Source organism: Salmo salar, unplaced genomic scaffold (genome assembly GCF_965601325.2).
Source record: "Salmo salar unplaced genomic scaffold, fSalSal1 ptg000360l, whole genome shotgun sequence".
In the NCBI taxonomy this organism is placed as follows: Eukaryota; Metazoa; Chordata; class Actinopteri; order Salmoniformes; family Salmonidae; genus Salmo; species Salmo salar.
This window is the reverse complement of record NW_027675360.1, coordinates 743,041-755,000: the sequence shown is the minus strand read 5'-3', so window position 1 is coordinate 755,000 and position 11,960 is coordinate 743,041. Positions and strand designations below refer to the sequence as shown.

Genomic DNA, 11,960 nt, shown 5'->3' with positions numbered 1-11,960 from the left:
CATGCTGGATCTCTGTTTAGTTGTCACTGTGTTAACCACAACCAACATGCTGGATCTCTGTTTAGTTGTCACTGTGTTAACCACAACCAACATGCTGGATCTCTGTTTAGTTGTCACTGTGTTGACCACAACCAACATGTTGGATCTCTGTTTAGTTGTCACTGTGTTAACCACAACCAATATGCTGGATCTCTGTTTAGCTGTCACTGTGTTAACCACAATCAACATGTTGGATCTCTGTTTAGGGGTCAGTTCTCTAAAATGAGTCTCTCTGGGGAGAGAGAGGAGGGGGGCCCTGCCTCTAAAATGAGTCTCTCTGGCGAGAGGAAGGAGGGGGGCCCTGCCTCTAAAATGAGTCTCTCTGGGGAGAGAGAGGAGGGGGGCCCTGCCTCTAAAATGAGTCTCTCTGGCGAGAGAGAGAAGGGGGGCCCTGCCTCCAAAATGCATCTCTCTGGCGGACATAACACCAAAGCTAAGAGGTAAGATGACAATTTTATGAATAATTAACTAAGTTTATTTCCTAAATAAATAGCTATCTTAAGGTGAATGCAGTTACTGTAAATCTCTCTGGATAAGAGCATCTGCTAAATCAGGGGTTCTCAATCCGGGGTCTGCGGAGGTACTGCAGGGGTTCTGCAGGAAGCGTGGGGAGTGGTGGTGTATCCAGGGAGAAAACTAAACTAATATTCTGAAATGTCATTGTGGTCTTATGTTCCCATCTATTGGAATTATTTAGCAACTGCAGTAGTGCTGAAAAAATGTGTTATTCCTTACTAAAGTAGTAATTACTGAGAATTACTAGTTAATTTTATCACTTACAATCATAAAATAACAACTTATACCATAACAAACAATTAAACTGACATAAACCAAAAACACTATATATGTAGTTATTTAGTTAATTACCAAATTGAGCCGGTCGGTCACATTTGAGAGTGAGGCAGATATATAGCATTTTGCATAAAAAAACATGATTTCTGTCTCTGAAATGAAACCATCAAGTGATAGATTTTAAACAAATCCTTGTCTGTGAGAGATGTAATAATTAATACATAATTTCTTTAAACAATAAAAGCTCATTTCTGTAAAGTGATATGTTGCGTTTTGGAACTCTTCTTATGTTTCCCATCTGAGATCAGAGTAGATGAGAGATGTAATGTTTGTCTCTGTTGTGTTGAAGTCCAATCAAGCAGGAGAGACCAGCCTCCCCTGTTCCCAGCTGTGTGTCCATGAAGAGTGACCAGTCTATGCGTAAACCTATATCCTTTAGAGAGGGAGACTTTTCTACTGAACAAAGGTAAGAAGAACTCATGGGTCATGGTCAGTGAGTTAAACAACACTGTCTCTAGTCATTTCTCCTCTCCCATTTTCACATTTCTTTTTTCAATTTTCATAGTCTTTAAACAATATTAAACAAACACAACATTCCCTCCCTGTTTGTGTGTGTGTGTGTGTGTGTGTGTGTGTGTGTGTGTGTGTGTGTGTGTGTGTGTGTGTGTGTGTGTGTGTGTGTGTGTGTGTGTGTGTGTGTGTGTGTGTGTGTGTGTGCTCTCCCTGGATGAAGAGATATAATCTCTATCCTGATTGCCTAGTCACTTTTATCCTTACCTACATATACATATTACCTCAATTACCTAAACTACCTGGTACCATTGCACATTGACTCAGTACTGGTACTCCTTATAGTCTCATTATTACCTCAACTACCTGGTACCCCTGCACATTGACTCAGTACTGGTACTCCTTATAGTCTCATTATTACCTCAACTACCTGGTACCCCTGCACATTGACTCAGTACTGGTACTCCTTATAGTCTCATTATTACCTCAACTACCTGGTACCCCTGCACATTGACTCAGTACTGGTACTCCTTATAGTCTCATTATTACCTCAACTACCTGGTACCCCTGCACATTGACTCAGTACTGGTACTCCGTATAGCCTGATCTCTGAGAGTGAGACAGAAATATACTATTACTGTGTTAAACCTAGCAGTACTACTGATTTCTCTGAGAGTGAGGCAGATATATATTATTACTGTGTTAAACCTAGCAGTACTACTGATTTCACTGAGAGGCAGATATATATTATTACTGTGTTAAACCTAGCAGTACTACTGATTTCTCTGAGAGGCAGATATATATTATTACTGTGTTAAACCTAGCAGTACTACTGATTTCCCTGAGAGTGAGGCAGATATATATTATTACTGTATTAAACCTAGCAGTACTACTGATTTCTCTGAGAGTGAGGCAGATATATATTATTACTGTATTAAACCTAGCAGTACTACTGATTTCTCTGAGAGTGAGGCAGATATATATTATTACTGTATTAAACCTAGCAGTACTACTGATTTCTCTTAGAGGCAGATATATATTATTACTGTGTTAAACCTAGCAGTACTACTGATTTCACTGAGAGGCAGATATATATTATTACTGTATTAAACCTAGCAGTACTACTGATTTCTCTGAGAGGCAGATATATATTATTACTGTATTAAACCTAGCAGTACTACTGATTTCCCTGAGAGTGAGGCAGATATATATTATTACTGTATTAAACCTAGCAGTACTACTGATTTCTCTGAGAGGCAGATATGTATTATTACTGTGTTAAACCTAGCAGTACTACTGATTTCTCTGAGAGTGAGGCAGATATATAGCATTTAGCAAAAAAACATTATTTCTCTCTCTGAAATGAAACCATCAAGTGATAGATTTTAAAGAAATACATGTCTGTCACTGAACAATGCCATGCCATGATTAGATAGTGAAATAACACACCAATCTCTTCCATAATTTCTTTAAACCATAAAGGCAAATTTCCGAACATTTCTGTAAAGTGATATGTTGCATGTTGGAACTCTTCTTATGTTTCCCATCTGAGATCAGAGTAGATGAGAGATGTAATGTTTGTCTCTGTTGTGCTGAAGACCAATCAAGCAGGAGAGACCAGCCTCCCCTGTTCCCAGCTGTGTGTCCATGAAGAGTGACCAGTCTATGGATCGTCCTATAGTGTTTAGAGAGGGAGACTTTTCTACAGAACAAAGGTAAGAAGAACTCATGGGTCATGGTCAGTGAGTTAAACAACACTGTCTCTAGTCATTTCTCCTCTCCCATTTTCACATTTCTTTTGGTTGTTTTCATAATCCATAGACTAATCCTTTAGTCCATTTTCATAGTGCTAAAACAATATTAAACAAACACAACGTTCCCTCCACGTGTGTGTGTGTGTGTGTGTGTGTGTGTGTGTGTGTGTGTGTGTGTGTGTGTGTGTGTGTGTGTGTGTGTGCTCTCCCTGGATGAGGAGATATAATCTCTATCCTGATTGCCTAGTCACTTTTATCCTTACCTACATATACATATTACCTCAATTACCTAAACTACCTGGTACCCCTGGACATTGACTCAGTACTGGTACTCCTTATAGTCTCATTATTACCTCAACTACCTGGTACCCCTGCACATTGACTCAGTACTGGTACTCCTTATAGTCTCATTATTACCTCAACTACCTGGTACCCCTGGACATTGACTCAGTACTGGTACTCCTTATAGTCTCATTATTACCTCAACTACCTGGTACCCCTGCACATTGACTCGGTACTGGTACTCCTTATAGTCTCATTATTACCTCAACTACCTGGTACCCCTGCACATTGACTCAGTACTGGTACTCCTTATAGTCTCATTATTACCTCAACTACCTGGTACCCCTGCACATTGACTCAGTACTGGTACTCCTTATAGTCTCATTATTACCTCAACTACCTGGTACCCCTGCACATTGACTCAGTACTGGTACTCCTTATAGTCTCATTATTACCTCAACTACCTGGTACCCCTGCATATTGACTCAGTACTGGTACTCCTTATATTCTCATTATTACCTCAACTACCTGGTACCCCTGCACATTGACTCAGTACTGGTACTCCTTATAGCTTCATTATTACCTCAACTACCTGGTACCCCTGCACATTGACTCAGTACTGGTACTCCTTATAGTCTCATTATTACCTCAACTACCTGGTACCCCTGCACATTGACTCAGTACTGGTACTCCTTATAGTCTCATTATTACCTCAACTACCTGGTACCCCTGCACATTGACTCAGTACTGGTACTCCTTATAGTCTCATTATTACCCCCAACTACCTGGTACCCCTGCACATTGACTCAGTACTGGTACTCCTTATAGTCTCATTATTACCTCAACTACCTGGTACCCCTGCACATTGACTCAGTACTGGTACTCCTTATAGTCTCATTATTACCTCAACTACCTGGTACCCCTGCACATTGACTCAGTACTGGTACTCCTTATAGTCTCATTATTACCTCAACTACCTGGTACCCCTGCACATTGACTCAGTACTGGTACTCCTTATAGTCTCATTATTACCTCAACTACCTGGTACCCCTGCACATTGACTCAGTACTGGTACTCCTTATAGTCTCATTATTACCTCAACTACCTGGTACCCCTGCACATTGACTCGGTACTGGTACTCCTTATAGTCTCATTATTACCTCAACTACCTAGTACCCCTGCACATTGACTCGGTACTGGTACTCCTTATAGTCTCATTATTACCTCAACTACCTGGTACCCCTGCACATTGACTCGGTACTGGTACTCCGTATAGCCTGATCTCTGAGAGTGAGACAGAAATATACTCTTACTGTGTTAAACCTAGCAGTACTACTGATTTCTCTGAGAGGCAGATATATATTATTACTGTATTAAACCTAGCAGTACTACTGATTTCTCTGAGAGTGAGGCAGATATATATTATTACTGTATTAAACCTAGCAGTACTACTGATTTCTCTGAGAGTGAGGCAGATATATATTATTACTGTATTAAACCTAGCAGTACTACTGATTTCTCTTAGAGGCAGATATATATTATTACTGTGTTAAACCTAGCAGTACTACTGATTTCTCTGAGAGTGAGACAGATATATATTATTACTGTGTTAAACCTAGCAGTACTACTGATTTCTCTGAGAGTGAGGCAGATATATATTATTACTGTATTAAACCTAGCAGTACTACTGATTTCTCTGAGAGTGAGACAGGTATATATTATTACTGTATTAAACCTAGCAGTACTACTGATTTCTCTGAGAGGCAGATATATATTATTACTGTGTTAAACCTAGCAGTACTACTGATTTCTCTGAGAGTGAGACAGATATATATTATTACTGTATTAAACCTAGCAGTACTACTGATTTCTCTGAGAGGCAGATATATATTATTACTGTATTAAACCTAGCAGTACTACTGATTTCTCTGAGAGGCAGATATATATTATTACTGTATTAAACCTAGCAGTACTACTGATTTCTCTGAGAATGAGGCAGATATATATTATTACTGTGTTAAACCTAGCAGTACTACTGATTTCTCTGAGAGGCAGATATATATTATTACTTTGTTAAACCTAGCAGTACTACTGATTTCTCTGAGAGACAGATATATATTATTACTGTATTAAACCTAGCAGTGCTACTGATTTCTCTGAGAGTGAGGCAGATATATATTATTACTGTGTTAAACCTAGCAGTACTACTGATTTCTCTGAGAGGCAGATATATATTATTACTGTGTTAAACCTAGCAGTACTACTGATTTCTCTGAGAGGCAGATATATATTATTACTGTGTTAAACCTAGCAGTACTACTGATTTCTCTGAGAGGCAGATATATATTATTACTGTGTTAAACCTAGCAGTACTACTGATTTCTCTGAGAGGCAGATATATATTATTACTGTGTTAAACCTAGCAGTACTACTGATTTCTCTGAGAGGCAGATATATATTATTACTGTGTTAAACCTAGCAGTACTACTGATTTCTCTGAGAGGCAGATATATATTATTACTGTGTTAAACCTAGCAGTACTACTGATTTCTCTGAGAGGCAGATATATATTATTACTGTATTAAACCTAGCAGTACTACTGATTTCTCTGAGAGTGAGACAGATATATATTATTACTGTATTAAACCTAGCAGTACTACTGATTTCTCTGAGAGTGAGGCAGATATATATTATTACTGTATTAAACCTAGCAGTACTACTGATTTCTCTGAGAGGCAGATATATATTATTACTGTGTTAAACCTAGCAGTACTGCTGATTTCACTGAGAGTCAGATATATATTATTACTGTGTTAAACCTAGCAGTACTACTGATTTCTCTGAGAGGCAGATATATATTATTACTGTGTTAAACCTAGCAGTACTACTGATTTCTCTGAGAGGCAGATATATATTATTACTGTGTTAAACCTAGCAGTACTACTGATTTCTCTGAGAGGCAGATATATATTATTACTGTGTTAAACCTAGCAGTACTACTGATTTCTCTGAGAGGCAGATATATATTATTACTGTATTAAACCTAGCAGTACTACTGATTTATCTGAGAGTTAGACAGATATATATTATTACTGTATTAAACCTAGCAGTACTACTGATTTCTCTGAGAGGCAGATATATATTATTACTGTGTTAAACCTAGCAGTACTACTGATTTCTCTGAGAGGCAGATATATATTATTACTGTATTAAACCTAGCAGTACTGCTGATTTCTCTGAGAGTGAGGCAGATATATATTATTACTGTATTAAACCTAGCAGTACTAATGATTTCTCTGAGAGTGAGACAGATATATATTATTACTGTATAAAACCTAGCAGTACTACTGATTTCTCTGAGAGTGAGGCAGATATATATTATTACTGTGTTAAACCTAGCAGTACTACTGATTTCTCTGAGAGTGAGGCAGATATATATTATTACTGTGTTAAACCTAGCAGTACTACTGATTTCTCTGAGAGGCAGATATATATTATTACTGTGTTAAACCTAGCAGTACTACTGATTTCTCTGAGAGTGAGGCAGATATATATTATTACTGTGTTCAACCTAGCAGTACTACTGATTTCTCTGAGAGTGAGGCAGATATATATTATTACTGTATTAAACCTAGCAGTACTACTGATTTCTCTGAGAGGCAGATATATATTATTACTGTGTTAAACCTAGCAGTACTACTGATTTCTCTGAGAGGCAGATATATATTATTACTGTGTTAAACCTAGCAGTACTACTGATTTCTCTGAGAGGCAGATATATATTATTACTGTGTTAAACCTAGCAGTACTACTGATTTCTCTGAGAGGCAGATATATATTATTACTGTGTTAAACCTAGCAGTACTACTGATTTCTCTGAGAGTGAGGCAGATATATATTATTACTGTGTTAAACCTAGCAGTACTACTGATTTCTCTGAGAGTGAGGCAGATATATATTATTACTGTGTTAAACCTAGCAGTACTACTGATTTCTCTGAGAGTGAGGCAGATATATATTATTACTGTATTAAACCTAGCAGTACTACTGATTTCTCTGAGAGGCAGATATATATTATTACTGTGTTAAACCTAGCAGTACTACTGATTTCTCTGAGAGGCAGATATATATTATTACTGTGTTAAACCTAGCAGTACTACTGATTTCTCTGAGAGGCAGATATATATTATTACTGTGTTAAACCTAGCAGTACTACTGATTTCTCTGAGAGGCAGATATATATTATTACTGTGTTAAACCTAGCAGTACTACTGATTTCTCTGAGAGTGAGGCAGATATATATTATTACTGTGTTAAACCTAGCAGTACTACTGATTTCTCTGAGAGGCAGATATATATTATTACTGTGTTAAACCTAGCAGTACTACTGATTTCTCTGAGAGTGAGGCAGATATATATTATTACTGTGTTAAACCTAGCAGTACTACTGATTTCTCTGAGAGTGAGGCAGATATATATTATTACTGTATTAAACCTAGCAGTACTACTGATTTCTCTGAGAGGCAGATATATATTATTACTGTGTTAAACCTAGCAGTACTACTGATTTCTCTGAGAGGCAGATATATATTATTACTGTGTTAAACCTAGCAGTACTACTGATTTCTCTGAGAGGCAGATATATATTATTACTGTGTTAAACCTAGCAGTACTACTGATTTCTCTGAGAGGCAGATATATATTATTACTGTGTTAAACCTAGCAGTACTACTGATTTCTCTGAGAGGCAGATATATATTATTACTGTGTTAAACCTAGCAGTACTACTGATTTCTCTGAGAGGCAGATATATATTATTACTGTGTTAAACCTAGCAGTACTACTGATTTCTCTGAGAGGCAGATATATATTATTACTGTGTTAAACCTAGCAGTACTACTGATTTCTCTGAGAGGCAGATATATATTATTACTGTGTTAAACCTAGCAGTACTACTGATTTCTCTGAGAGGCAGATATATATTATTACTGTATTAAACCTAGCAGTACTACTGATTTCTCTGAGAGTGAGACAGATATATATTATTACTGTATTAAACCTAGCAGTACTACTGATTTCTCTGAGAGTGAGGCAGATATATATTATTACTGTATTAAACCTAGCAGTACTACTGATTTCTCTGAGAGGCAGATATATATTATTACTGTGTTAAACCTAGCAGTACTACTGATTTCTCTGAGAGGCAGATATATATTATTACTGTATTAAACCTAGCAGTACTACTGATTTCTCTGAGAGTGAGACAGATATATATTATTACTGTATTAAACCTAGCAGTACTGCTGATTTCACTGAGAGTCAGATATATATTATTACTGTGTTAAACCTAGCAGTACTACTGATTTCTCTGAGAGGCAGATATATATTATTACTGTGTTAAACCTAGCAGTACTACTGATTTCTCTGAGAGGCAGATATATATTATTACTGTGTTAAACCTAGCAGTACTACTGATTTCTCTGAGAGGCAGATATATATTATTACTGTGTTAAACCTAGCAGTACTACTGATTTCTCTGAGAGGCAGATATATATTATTACTGTATTAAACCTAGCAGTACTACTGATTTATCTGAGAGTTAGACAGATATATATTATTACTGTATTAAACCTAGCAGTACTACTGATTTCTCTGAGAGGCAGATATATATTATTACTGTGTTAAACCTAGCAGTACTACTGATTTCTCTGAGAGGCAGATATATATTATTACTGTATTAAACCTAGCAGTACTGCTGATTTCTCTGAGAGTGAGGCAGATATATATTATTACTGTATTAAACCTAGCAGTACTACTGATTTCTCTGAGAGTGAGACAGATATATATTATTACTGTATAAAACCTAGCAGTACTACTGATTTCTCTGAGAGTGAGGCAGATATATATTATTACTGTGTTAAACCTAGCAGTACTACTGATTTCTCTGAGAGTGAGGCAGATATATATTATTACTGTGTTAAACCTAGCAGTACTACTGATTTCTCTGAGAGGCAGATATATATTATTACTGTGTTAAACCTAGCAGTACTACTGATTTCTCTGAGAGTGAGGCAGATATATATTATTACTGTGTTAAACCTAGCAGTACTACTGATTTCTCTGAGAGTGAGGCAGATATATATTATTACTGTATTAAACCTAGCAGTACTACTGATTTCTCTGAGAGGCAGATATATATTATTACTGTGTTAAACCTAGCAGTACTACTGATTTCTCTGAGAGGCAGATATATATTATTACTGTGTTAAACCTAGCAGTACTACTGATTTCTCTGAGAGGCAGATATATATTATTACTGTGTTAAACCTAGCAGTACTACTGATTTCTCTGAGAGGCAGATATATATTATTACTGTGTTAAACCTAGCAGTACTACTGATTTCTCTGAGAGTGAGGCAGATATATATTATTACTGTGTTAAACCTAGCAGTACTACTGATTTCTCTGAGAGTGAGGCAGATATATATTATTACTGTGTTAAACCTAGCAGTACTACTGATTTCTCTGAGAGTGAGGCAGATATATATTATTACTGTATTAAACCTAGCAGTACTACTGATTTCTCTGAGAGGCAGATATATATTATTACTGTGTTAAACCTAGCAGTACTACTGATTTCTCTGAGAGGCAGATATATATTATTACTGTGTTAAACCTAGCAGTACTACTGATTTCTCTGAGAGGCAGATATATATTATTACTGTGTTAAACCTAGCAGTACTACTGATTTCTCTGAGAGGCAGATATATATTATTACTGTGTTAAACCTAGCAGTACTACTGATTTCTCTGAGAGTGAGGCAGATATATATTATTACTGTGTTAAACCTAGCAGTACTACTGATTTCTCTGAGAGTGAGGCAGATATATATTATTACTGTGTTAAACCTAGCAGTACTACTGATTTCTCTGAGAGTGAGGCAGATATATATTATTACTGTGTTAAACCTAGCAGTACTACTGATTTCTCTGAGAGTGAGGCAGATATATATTATTACTGTATTAAACCTAGCAGTACTACTGATTTCTCTGAGAGGCAGATATATATTATTACTGTGTTAAACCTAGCAGTACTACTGATTTCTCTGAGAGGCAGATATATATTATTGCTGTGTTAAACCTAGCAGTACTACTGATTTCTCTGAGAGGCAGATATATATTATTACTGTGTTAAACCTAGCAGTACTACTGATTTCTCTGAGAGGCAGATATATATTATTACTGTGTTAAACCTAGCAGTACTACTGATTTCTCTGAGAGGCAGATATATATTATTACTGTGTTAAACATAGCAGTACTACTGATTTCTCTGAGAGTGAGGCAGATATATATTATTACTGTATATAACCTAGTAGTACTACTGATTTCTCTGAGAGTGAGGCAGATATATATTATTACTGTATTAAACCTAGCAGTACTACTGATTTCTCTGAGAGGCAGATATATATTATTACTGTGTTAAACCTAGCAGTAATACTGATTTCTCTGAGAGTGAGGCAGATATATATTATTACTGTGTTAAACCTAGCAGTACTACTGATTTCTCTGAGAGTGAGGCAGATATACGTAAAGCATTTTGAAAAAAAAAACATTTGACTCTGAAATGAAAACATCAAATGATACATTATAAACATATACATGTCGGTCATTGAATTAGGGAGTTAAAAAACACCTATCTCATTTATAATTTCTTTAAACAATAAAAGTTAACTTATGAACGTTTCTGAAAGTGATATATAGCGTTTTGTAATGAAAGTCTTCTTATGTTTCCCCATCTGAGATCAGAGTAGATGAGAGATGTAATGTTTGTCTCTGTTGTGTTGAAGACCAATCAAGCAGGAGAGACCTGCCTCCCCTGTTCCCAGCTGTGTGTCCATGAAGAGTGACCAGTCTATTGATCGTCCTATAGTGTTTAGAGAGGGAGACTTTTCTACTGAACAAAGGTAAGAAGAACTCATGGGTCATGGTCAGTGAGTTAAACAACACTGTCTCTAGTCATTTCTCCTCTCCCATTTTCACATTTCTTTTTGTTGTTTTCATAATCCATAGGCTAATACTTTTGTCCATTTTCATAGTCCTAAAACAATATTAAACAAACACAACGTTCCCTCCACGTGTGTGTGTGTGTGTGTGTGTGTGTGTGTGTGTGTGTGTGTGTGTGTGTGTGTGTGTGTGTGTGTGTGTGTGTGTGTGTGTGTGTGTGTGTGTGTGTGTGTCCAGAGGTCTTAACCTAGAAGGACTATAGTATGTTTAGTCCCAGAGGTCTTAACCTATAGAAGGACTATAGTATGTTTAGTCCCCAGAGATCTTAACCTACAGAAGGACTATAGTATGTTTAGTCCCAGAGGTCTTAACCTACAGAAGAACTATAGTATGTTTAGTCCCCAGAGATCTTAACCTACAGAAGGACTATAGTATGTTTAGTCCCAGAGGTCTTAACCTATAGAAGGACTATAGTATGTTATGGATACTTCAGTCCCCAGAGGTCTTAACCTATAGAAGGGCTATAGTATGTTTAGTCCCAGAGGTCTTAACCTATAGAAGGACTATAGTATGTTTAGTCC

At 36.7% G+C, this 11,960-nt stretch overlaps 1 long non-coding RNA gene across 1 annotated transcript; it reads left to right on the top strand.

The window, feature by feature from the left end:
* The first annotated feature begins 196 nt into the window (after window positions 1-196).
* Window positions 197-11,358, top strand: LOC145875843 (uncharacterized). Its single transcript, XR_014391351.1, has 3 exons — window positions 197-1,297; window positions 2,940-3,056; window positions 11,223-11,358. It is a non-coding gene; the product is annotated as an uncharacterized LOC145875843 (long non-coding RNA).
* Window positions 11,359-11,960: the final 602 nt, after the last annotated feature.